Source organism: Rattus norvegicus, chromosome 2 (assembly GCF_021556685.1).
Source record: "Rattus norvegicus strain SHRSP/BbbUtx chromosome 2, alternate assembly SHRSP_T2T, whole genome shotgun sequence".
Lineage (NCBI taxonomy): Eukaryota > Metazoa > Chordata > Mammalia > Rodentia > Muridae > Rattus > Rattus norvegicus.
The window spans coordinates 234,284,481-234,295,674 of record NC_141535.1 but is presented as its reverse complement, the minus strand read 5'-3'; positions in this window follow the sequence as shown (position 1 = coordinate 234,295,674).

Below are 11,194 nucleotides of genomic sequence, written 5' to 3'. Positions count from 1 at the left end.
GATTATGTAACCAGTATAACAAAAAGGGGCTGAGGCACGGAGTATGAACTGGAGTGGAGTGGAGTGGAGGGCTCAGCTTCCCTGCGTGCATTCAGCATCTGCACAAACACCAGTTGTTCTCACAACTTGCTTGGCAAGTTGACAAATGCCAGGTTCTAGCCTCAGTTGAAAGTTTACGGTCCCTGGAAGGGCTTAGACTAAATAAGGCAGCGTATGTAAGTTTCAACCTCTCCCTGCCCAACACATACACAGAAGCACGAGTGCACACAGGAGCGCACACGCACATGCGTGCACACACACACACACACATGTACACACACACACATACACACACACATACACATTCACATTCACACACTCACACACATACTCACACAACACACACAGTAGTCACACAAACACACACATGTACTCACACACTTGCCAAGCACCTATAACTGAAGCATACAGCAGTCCCAGACATGACAGCGAAAGGGTTTGTATACAGCTAGGATATCCTGGCAACACGTTCATTCACGTTACTATCAAAAGTTTGTTTTGTTCCCATGGGGATTTACAGCTTTGCAAATGTACAAAGCCATTTTCAAATGCAGGGCTATTCCAATGACATCACCTGAAGAGATACAAAAATCTCTCAAAACAAGCAAAAAGAAACCCCAGAAACTGACTTCGGGTTAAAACCATTCCTATCTCCTTTCACTTTTGATAGTCTCCCTGAGAACTCTATTATTAATGTTTAGAGACCATTTTTGGCAGGCTTAATGGCATAAGACTATAATACCAGCTATTTAAAAATAGTTCAAGGCCTGCCTGGGAAACCTTATTAGACATACCCTCTCTCGAAGGAAAAGGAGGCACGAAAAGGAGAGCTGGGGCTGTAACTCAGAGGTACTTGCCTCACAAGAACAAGACACTCGGTTCAATCCTCAGTACGAGTTTGTTCGTGTACTAGTCCCTCAGGGATGGGAATTGGGGTCAGCCACGTGGGTGGCTTTCTTTCTAGGATGTGCTTTGAAATTCCCTGGTTCTCTTTTCTTCACAGGTGAAACCAAACAAGCACTTGTTCCATAGCCAGTTCGTGGCAGGGGTTGAATCAGCTGTGGGGCATAGAGCACCATGGAATGTATGGCACACAGCTAGGTCACCAGTTTCCCTACAAGCTTCCGTCTATGTTGTAGCAATAGATTCACAGAGTCAGGATAGCGATAAATAAATACATACATACATACATACATACATACATACATACATACATACATACAAAAATAAAAGAAAATTCTTACTTTCCTTTCTTAAAGAGCTTATAAGTTGAGGCTGCAATAACTCTGGATGAAAGTGCTTGTCACACAAGCCTAGTGACCTAAGTCCAGATCCCCAGAGTCCACATAAAAATGCTGACGGCAGCTGTGTGCATCTGTAATTCCAGCATTCCTGCAGTCAGATGGGCAGCACAGAGGGATAACCTCCCAGAAGCTCATGAGCTACCTAGTAAATGTAAATAGCACAGGGGCCGAAATGAGACCCCGCCTCCATCCAAGTGGGAAGTGTGAATAGACTACCCAGCCTTGTGCTCTGCCCTCCATAAGGAAACAGTGCTACATGTGTGTCTTTATTCACGTGTGCATATCACACACACATGCACACATGCACACACGCACATGCACACACGCACAAAGTTATAAATCAGTCTCTGCTCTCCCTGCCAGTGAGTTCGGCAAGCACGGATCTTTCTGGGAGGAGAAATGAAAAGACTGAGCATGCACTTGTGGCTGTTGCTGTCCTCCAGAAAGTTCAGACACCTGACAGCCTGAACTTCAGAGTCAAAGGGGAGCATCTTGAATAAAACCCAATGAGCTAAGAAAAAGTTGTTTAATAGGATTTAGGGACCAGAGAGCAAACATTAGCTTCTCCACGGGGAAACTCAGCCTGAAATCCTCAGATCTCTGGAATGCTTCTCACGATGCATCTCAGCATAATGAGTACAGTGTCGGTCACTGGGAGGCGTCATCTCCTGATGGAGATTACATCATTTTTTTGGTCCATTTTTGCACTGGGTGAAAGGGTAATAGGTATTGTTTGTGTGTCCAGCATTCCGCACTGTCTCAAGAAAAGGATGTTTATTCTCCTGTTTGTCTCCCCACTCCTAACACAGGATGTGAGACATAGGCCACCACACGGAAGCCAATCTGGATTTAACTGTTTAATCAAGACCAAGGACGACAAAATGCTCACCCAGCTCCAGTTATATGAATCAGTATGAAAGGCCATTTTCTTTAAGAGTGCAAGGGAAAAAAAATAAAACAAAACAGGGGTGAATTTGCGGGCAGTCCTTGCACATCCAAAGTCAGGCTCTGCAGGGAAGGCCTGCCTTCCTTCTCCAGCCGTATCACACGTGCAAGTCAGCAGGAAACGAAGCAGAATTGCAATTCCGACATGAAGATCCACTCCACCTCAGATCATGTTCTCTGCTTGGGTTACTGCTATTTGTATGAGTAGGTTTCTAAAGGGATAGAAACACCTGATACACAACAATAGTCTGATTTTTCTATCTTATTAACATAGGTCTGCTTACACGGATGTTATAAAACTCTTTCTCTTTGAGGATCCTGTCAACCTAAAACCGAGACCACCCCATCTGGTCATTCTTTGTCTCTCCGTTATCCATGTCCACTCTGCACAGTGTCCCAGCCATATTGTGTTGATGTTGAGCCCTAAGTTTTCAGTCTAATGACTCCACCCACGTTTCCCTCTGATGAGGCTGTGGATAGGCGATTCCTGAAGTTTTGGGGCTCTGAGACAACACGGGGGAGTTATCATCCCTGAGCAAACTCAGACTCAAATGTGTGAAAGACAAATGTCTTTATTTGATTGTATTCTGGAGGGGACTTCTGCTGTTAGACCTGACAAAGGGGGGGGGGTGTTCTGATTCCTTTCTTTTTCCAGAGAATGCCTTCTGCTCTTTGTTAGCTCTGAGCCAGTGTTAGAGCCTTGACCCCAGAAAGAAACAGAAGAAAAGACCCTGGCTGAACACAGTGCTATAAAAACACAAAGCAGCAAAAATAAACCTATTCTCACGTTGTTAGCATTTATATTTAAAAATGACATGTCTATGCTCAGTGGCTTCACGTTGAGGCTAATTCCAGCCAGCTGGGACATAGAATAGACAGCAGTGACACGCAGCCACAGAAAACATGGGTTTTACTGCCACCTTAATGACCACAAAAGGACACTCCATTCTGAATGTAATTTGGGAACAAATAGCACACAGAGAATCTGGGATAAATTATGCTCCATGAAAGTCAGCGTTACTTTGCACGTACACATATGTGTACATGTGTATACCCATCCACATTTTGCATGTATGTGAAGGCTAGAGAACAATAATGGGTATCCTTCCACCTTCACTGTTTGAGACAGGTTCTCTCATTCTCATAAATGTTTGCTGATTAGACACAGGGAGCCCTGGAAATCACCTGGTTCCCCTGCCCATTTTCCAGTCATGGGATTTCAAACATGTGCCACCATGCTCAGTGGGTTACATGGTTTCTGGGCATCAAACTCAGATTCTCGTGTTTATGACATGGAAAACATACTGAGCTATCTCTCCTGTCTGCTTGTGTGTGTGTGTGTGTGTGTGTGTGTGTGTGTGTGTGTGTGTGTACATGGGACATGTATGTAGAAGTCAAAGGACAACTTGGAAGTTAGTTCTCTCCTCCGACCACATGGGTCCCAAGGATTGAACTTACCTTGTCCTGCTGAGCCATCTCACTGCCCTCTTACCCTGTATTAATGTTTCACTTACCAGGTACTTAGTAGAAAGAAAAAAATGGTTCTTTTAACAAAATATACTTACTAAATAATTCCCAGTTTCTTTTGAGACTTATTTTATGCGTATGAGGGTTTTGCGTCTATGTGTGTAAGTGCACTGTTTGTGTTCCGGTGCCCGGTGCAATCACAAGAGGGCATTGGATGTCCCAGAACTGAGTTACAGATGGCTGTGTGTTGTCGTGTGGGTGCTGGGAACAGACCCATGGGAGAGCAAGGGCTCTGATACAAAGCATCTGCATTTTTTAAAAGAACCAAATCAGAGAAGGGGAAGTTAAATTTCAACTGATGAGATCTGAACCAAGCATGAAGCAGAACTTCATAACCGAATTTGTGGGGCCTTTAAGAAGAGAAACACTGATCGATCACCACAATCTGGGAGCCCAGAGGGTTAGGTGGGCAGCTGAGGGACGCCTGGAGTCCCTCACTATAAATGAGTTAACCAGCAGGGGTTCGTCAGAGCTCTGGCAGCCTTCCTCAAAAAGCCAGGGAAGCTGAGAGTCTCCGAATGGGTGGACACAGTCAAGCTGGCCATACATAAAGAGCTTGCCCCATATGAGGAGAACCGGTAAACACACGAGCGGCTTCCACAGCACAGCACCTGTACCTCCGTGGTGGTGCCAGGGTTGATTCTATGACCAAGTTCTATGGAGGACTGCAGAGAAACCATGTCAGGTCCAGCTACTTCAGCAGAGCCCATCGGGTTCTCCAAACCCTGGAGGGACTGAAAATGGTGGAAAATGACCAAGATGGGGGCCGCAAGCTAACACCTCAGGACAGAGATCACCAGAAAGGTGGCAGCTGCCAACAAGAAGCATTAGAACAAAGGATGCTGGGTTAATAAATTGCCTCATTCAGAGAGAGAGAGAGAGAGAGAGAGAGAGAGAGAGAGAGAGAGAGAGAGAAGCACTAATCACCAAGAGACAGGACTTACAAATACTTCAAACTCTGATGTATGACAGAAGCTGCCACCGCTCATGAGAAACACCAGAAGGAAAACCGTTCCTTGAACATCTCATGAGCCTTAGCACAGTTTGTTCCCACTGCCTACAATGTCTTTCCCCTCCAACAAACAAAGCTCCTTCCAATGTCACCTCCCTGGAAGCCTTTCCTTGCCTAAGTCTAGCTGAGTTTACCCCTGCCCTCTTCTCTCTTGCTCTGTACTGTGTATGCACATAGCTCTGTTCTTTTGCTTCTGGTATAAAATCGTGCCCATTTGTTCATTTCCGCGTTGGCCTTCCCACAGGAAATACAACTTCTTGCATTCACACGGGCCCGTATGTGTTACTGATCTTGGGGGAGTAAAAGTGTCTGAAGCACAGTGGGCACATTCCTCACCATGGAGCCTCGGACGTGGGGACTGACCGTGCAGACTTGCTAGGCAGACCTTGGAACATGTTTCACAGGGCCTGAGAAATCACACGAAGGTCATTCTTAGACACCCTTGCCCTTCTGCTGAAATTTCTTCTACTCCTTTGATTTCTGCTGCTTTCCTAAGGATTACTAAGTCTCCTTCCTTGGTGCTGAAGTGCTCTGCTGCCTGCTGAACACGTGTGTAAAAGCAGTCCGCCCCTATGTAGAACTTTCAGCAGATTCATCCTACCTATAAGTTCCATTGTTACTGACCCTGGATAGGAAGTTAAGCCCCGAGCACCTTGGCTCCCCCAGTCAGCACCACCTCACTGTTGACAAGAAGGCCAGTCCTTTCAGTTGACCAGTCATCAACCATGGCCTTCGTTCTCCTCTCTTTTTAGCTTATGCTCATGCTGTACACATTTTCAATATACTTCTCCTTACCAAGGCAAGAGAGACTGCTAAGAGACTTCCTTCTTCCAGCCTTTTAATCCAGCTTCTGGTTATACTGCAAATAATTCTCCTAAAAAAGGGGATATATTTATTTGTTCAAACAAACAGTGGCAACCCCCCACCATGCAATTTCTCCTTCTACCACATGGCGCCTGTAACCCTCTCATCTTTTCCTGTCTGTCCATTGTCTGTCCCACCCCAGACACCACGTCCCATCGACTCTTCCTGTACTGCTCCGTCCTCCGGGGTGTAGACTCAGGTTATTTTGCCCAAATATTTCTCCCCTCTCTCACTTCTCTGTCTTTTCTCCACCTATCAGTGGCCTATGCTGGCTTGTAGGCCAACGGGGTTTTGTTTTTTCCTTTTTAGAATTTCATGATATATTTTAATGTTTTCCTCTCCCAACATTTCCCAGGCCCTCCCCCTGAACCCACCCAACTTCATATTCTTTATCTCTTAAAAAAAATACATACACACACCAAAAAAAAAAAAAAGTCAAGCTGGGTACAGTTTGTGCTGGCCAACACTCCCAAGTACAAGGCCTGACCTTGAGTATAGCTGAGATACCCAGTGTCATTCTACTGAAATACCTACCTAGAAGCTACCAATTGCAAATATGCTACTTGAATGGGTGTAGAACTTTGTGGCCACTTCCCCTTTTTGTGGTAGGATTTTTGTCTGGCTTGAGCAGGTCTTGGGCGTGACGGTCTCTGTGAGTTCATGTATACATCAGCCCTGCTGTGTCTGCCAATGCTGTTTCCTTGGCGTCATCCACCATCTGTGGCTTTTAACCCTCTTTTGCATGGATCTCTGAGCTTCTGGGGGGAGCAGGGAGTTGATGGAGGTTCTCTGATGAGGTTTGAGCAAAGCACTGACCTATGGCCATACCTGTACACCATTAGGAGTCATTCTATTACTGTATTTCTTTAGCAGCAGTTCCCAAACTCAAATTCATAGATCACCCAAAGAGCTCAGACATAAAAGGAAGGAAGCCTTGGGAACTTAGGTGAGGAAAAAAAAATGTACATCTTGATTTTCACTAACTTCTAACAAAAATGTATTATTTCCTTCTGTTATAAATGTCAGTAACAAACTACAAAGATATTAGATATGTGTATGGCTTTGTTATGACTGGAAACCACAGACACGTCCATTCTGCATTACAGAGCCTGCAGCCTTGTAGAATCATTTATGCTCACTACTTCAAAATTATAATTTCTATTAGAATGGAGTTTATATAAAATCATAACACAGAAGCCTGCCTATTACCACATAATAATTTTCATATTGTAACAACTGCTTTAATATAATAAGCTCCCATTCATTAAATTCTTTTGTTTTTCATTTTATTCACTTAAAATAAGACTCTAAGAAGAGGCCAATAGACAATAGAGTTTAAGGTGCCTGCCTAACTATATTTCTTACCTCAAGGTTTCTAGATCACCTTACAGTCCAAACACACAGAATGAACACACCCTTCTGCCCTGAACCATGGAAGAGTTGAAATCTCTCCTGAGGCCCTCAGCACACTGCCTTCCTCTCTATGCATGCTTTAGTCCTTTGTGAGGCTGTTCGTCCTGATCATAGGACACTTGTTTCCCTTCTTTAGTCTCCTGTAGTACCACGTACCATGGTAGGTGACAAACCCGAGTTGTTCTGGGCACACCCTTTTCCATGGCACATTTGACATTCCTGGCATTCGGACTGAGAAAACAGACATATTGCTGGTGCGTTTTGGCCCCTGAAGTGGGCTCGTGAACTTGTACAAACGGAACTGTTATGTTTTCTGTTATCTGAATCTGTCTCAAACCAACAAAACATGGAGAAGGACAGAAAACGAGACCCCAGAGCTCTCTGTCTGGTGATCCAGACGCACAGCAATGAATCATATATTTGTATGTGTGTGTTTACAAATATATGGGGTTTTTTTTATAGTCCCATCACACAAATAGCCGTTTAAATGATCTGGATTTGAACACTCACAAGATAAGAAAACATTTGGAATATTGACCATTCAGCGACCATCTATGCTTCAGGGTCAAAAAATATTTTTGGGACAATGATTTTTACTGTTGTTTGCTGTTGCACAGCATAAGGCCTTTATGTGGGAATATAAACTAGTTCTTCCCAGTGAACGCATTTTATGTTCACCAAGTCTATCACCTTAATGGCGTAGTTTAAAGAAATAATGAACTATAATGCGGACATGGGACACTCATCTCTGAGTAATTAACTGAGATTGATAGAAATAAATACTGGGTAAACACCCTTTTGACAGAGAACCTCAGGAGAAACAGAAGTTGTGAATGATCATTTTTTTTAAAGGTATAAAAAATTACTATAGGAGCTGGAGAGACTGCTCAGCGGTTAAGAGCACAGGCTGCTCTTCCAGAGGTCCTGAGTTCAATTCCCAGCCACCAAATGGTGGCTCACAACCATCTGTAATGGAATCTGATGCCTTCTTCTGGTGTGCATGAAAGCGGAACATGTGTATACATAAAAAAATAAAAAATTCCTTTTAAAAATACTGCAAAATATCCCATCTTGATGAAATATAGATATAAAAATATATATAAATGTGAGCAATTGAGAATTTGAAGTTTTTTTCTAACAGCCTAAGACACAATAAATGTCCCCAGAACATCTGCTAGGACTGTCCCTTGGCATGCTGTTTTATAACTTATAGCTTCCAGCAATCTATGCAAGCTCCCTTCTCTCTCTTCTTGTAGCAATTCTGGTGTCGCTGCACTGCAGTTCACTGTTCTAATGACAGGTAAGAGTGCTACCGTAATGATGATGATGATGATGGTAGTGGTGGTAGTGGTGATGAGGATGGTGATAATAATAATAATAATAACAATAATATCCATATGTGTATATATTGTAAGTTTCAATATTTACACTGTTAATGTTTTCAGTTAATTCCTCTAAGAACACTGAGGAAGACACGACAGCTTTAGTACCAAATATGCAGGCAAAGGGCGCAGGTTCTCATGGATGTAAAGACATTGCCTCAGGTTTCCATAGCCAGTGTATAACACAAGCAAAGCACAGAGGCAGGTCAGCCATGGGTGAATTCAGTTCGACGTGGTTCCTATTCCACCCAGAGCAGCACCAGAGACCAATTGCTCCATGTCGATGACTTCTGGATGTGATTTCAGCTTTTATCAGTTACTGCATCTAAGGTGACTTAGCACAGGGGTGCAAGAGACACTTGATCATTTGGTCATTAATTTACAGCATCCTATATTTGCCAAAATGAAAGTCAAGTATCTGGGCCTCTGGGTTCTAGAGAAAACAAATTCCCCATTTAGAGGTAATTGTTCTGACTTGTATTCCAACAAGTGTTCAAGCTACAGCTCAGCATGCCCAGCTCATGATGTCATCAGTCTTGCTACTCGGGCCACAGGACACTGCACACCCTATGCCTTCCCAGGATAAGACACCTTGTACACACAAAGTCCCATTGCAAGAATCATGATTTATAATAAACAAATATCACCTGCACTGGAAGAAATAACATCTGAAATACACAGACTTACTTGGATCTAAAAATGTCTTCCAAAAGCTCTTGTGTGGGGGAGTCTTGATCTCCAATGCAGTTGCACTATGGAAGTGGGGCGGCATTTGGAGATGATTAGATTCTGAGGGCTCAGCTTCATGAATAGATTAACAGAATCAGTATTCAATGGGGGATTGGGAGTCTGTGGACACTTTATGGGGCAGGGCCTGGGAAGTAGGTCACTTGTGGCAGTGCAAGGGGCAGGAGGTTGCATTAAGGAGCATGTTCACTCCACAGTCCCTTCCTCTCCCCCCTGTCCCTGCTTCCTGGTTGTCATGAAGTAAACAGCTTTTCTCTACCACATGCTCCCAGCTGGGTCCAGAGGAAATGGAACCAAATGACATGGACTGAGACTAGAAGGCAGAATGGCTATTGTCCTTGAAGGTAGTATGTCTCGGCATTCTGCCAGGGACAGAGAGCTACCTCATGGGATATGAGATGGAGGCCCCAACGTGGAGCAGTGAATGGTGATGTCTATCAGGACTGCCACTGTGGCTGGATCCTGCCCAGTCTCAAGGCCAGCTGTAGCAAGGGGACTCTGCCTCATCCAGTGACCTACCTGAAAAGTCTCATCTGAAAATGAAGCCCACCAAAAGCTGAAGGAGGTTTTCCTAAGACTGAAGTGAATCTGAGGAGCACAGGCCTCCGGGAGCTGTTCGGGCCTGCAGTACCATTCTCCAGCTGCCAGGCACTTAAAGCTCACAGCTCATTGTCCCTTGGGAAGTGGCCCTCAATGAGGGATGCCATCTCTTTCTATATTGTGCTCCATTCCAAGGGTGCAGTATACGAAGGATGTATAGATTCAAGGTTTAGTGCCCTTGACTGGCCTTAGAGCCTTCGGTTCCAGAGCTCCTGAGAACGTGGCCTGTCTCCCTTGTGACTAACAATGTGGCTCTTGTGTCCCAATCTGTATTCTCTACTCCCTTACAGTCCTTGGTCCTGGAGTCATCCCCAGCAAACCTTCTGCATGCTAATCTCAGAAGTTTTCTTCCCGGGGATTCAGACCTGTAACAGCTGTACTTAGAGTCGGCAATCTTCCCTCGATATGCTCTCTCTAACAACAGAGGACTTTATCACATGGGATGTGAGGGCAGTTTTGAAAGCGTAATTCACATCGCTGCCTTGGTGCTCAATCCATACCTTAAGAATTTAAACTTCCCAGTTGTCTTTGAAAAGTTCAACGTAAAAGTCAGTAGGCCACACAGATAACTGAACTCTGCGTCTCCATAACTCTTTAAGTAACTGCTTCATCACTTTATGAACTTACTTTCCCATGTAAGAAGCTGACATTATTGTCACCATTTTATACTCTTCTCCTTCCACAGAATGACCACCGATTCTACCATTCAGTTTTCCCTTTCTACTGAGAAGTCTTTATAGATTCTTAGAATTTTGCCTATGTTGACAATAAAGCCATAAGCATTGGTATAGAAAGAAGCTAAACCAGGAATAGAGACCTACTTCCACCTCTTTCCTGTGACTTTCTGTAATCCCTGTTTGTTTGTTTGTTTGTTGGCTTGTTTATCTGCCTAGTACTTAAGCCGTTTCAGAAATTGCTCGTGACCTGAGTATAAAACATGAACAAAACAATCTCGTCCTTCCCGAGCTTTAAAGCCTCCTACAAAAACAAACATTAGGGGCTGGGGATTTAGCTCAGTGGTAGAGCGCTTACCTAGGAAGCGCAAGGCCCTGGGTTCGGTCCCCAGCTCCGAAAAAAAGAACCAAAAAAAAAAAAAAAAACCATTAAATACACAACACAAATAAATTTTTGAGCAGCAAGTTTTCCGAAGGAAGAAGCCAGGATGCTATGAACGTGTGCAACAGAAAGCCCCGGCATTGTCCGGGATGTCTGCAGTAGCCAGAGGAACTAGCAATTAAGTGGAGATTCAAAAAAAAAAAAAAAATAAATGGATGAGAGGGCTGGGGACAGAGCTCAGGCATTCGGTTCTCAGCAGGACATGAACAAAGCATTGTAGTAGATGCCTGTAATCTCAACACTTG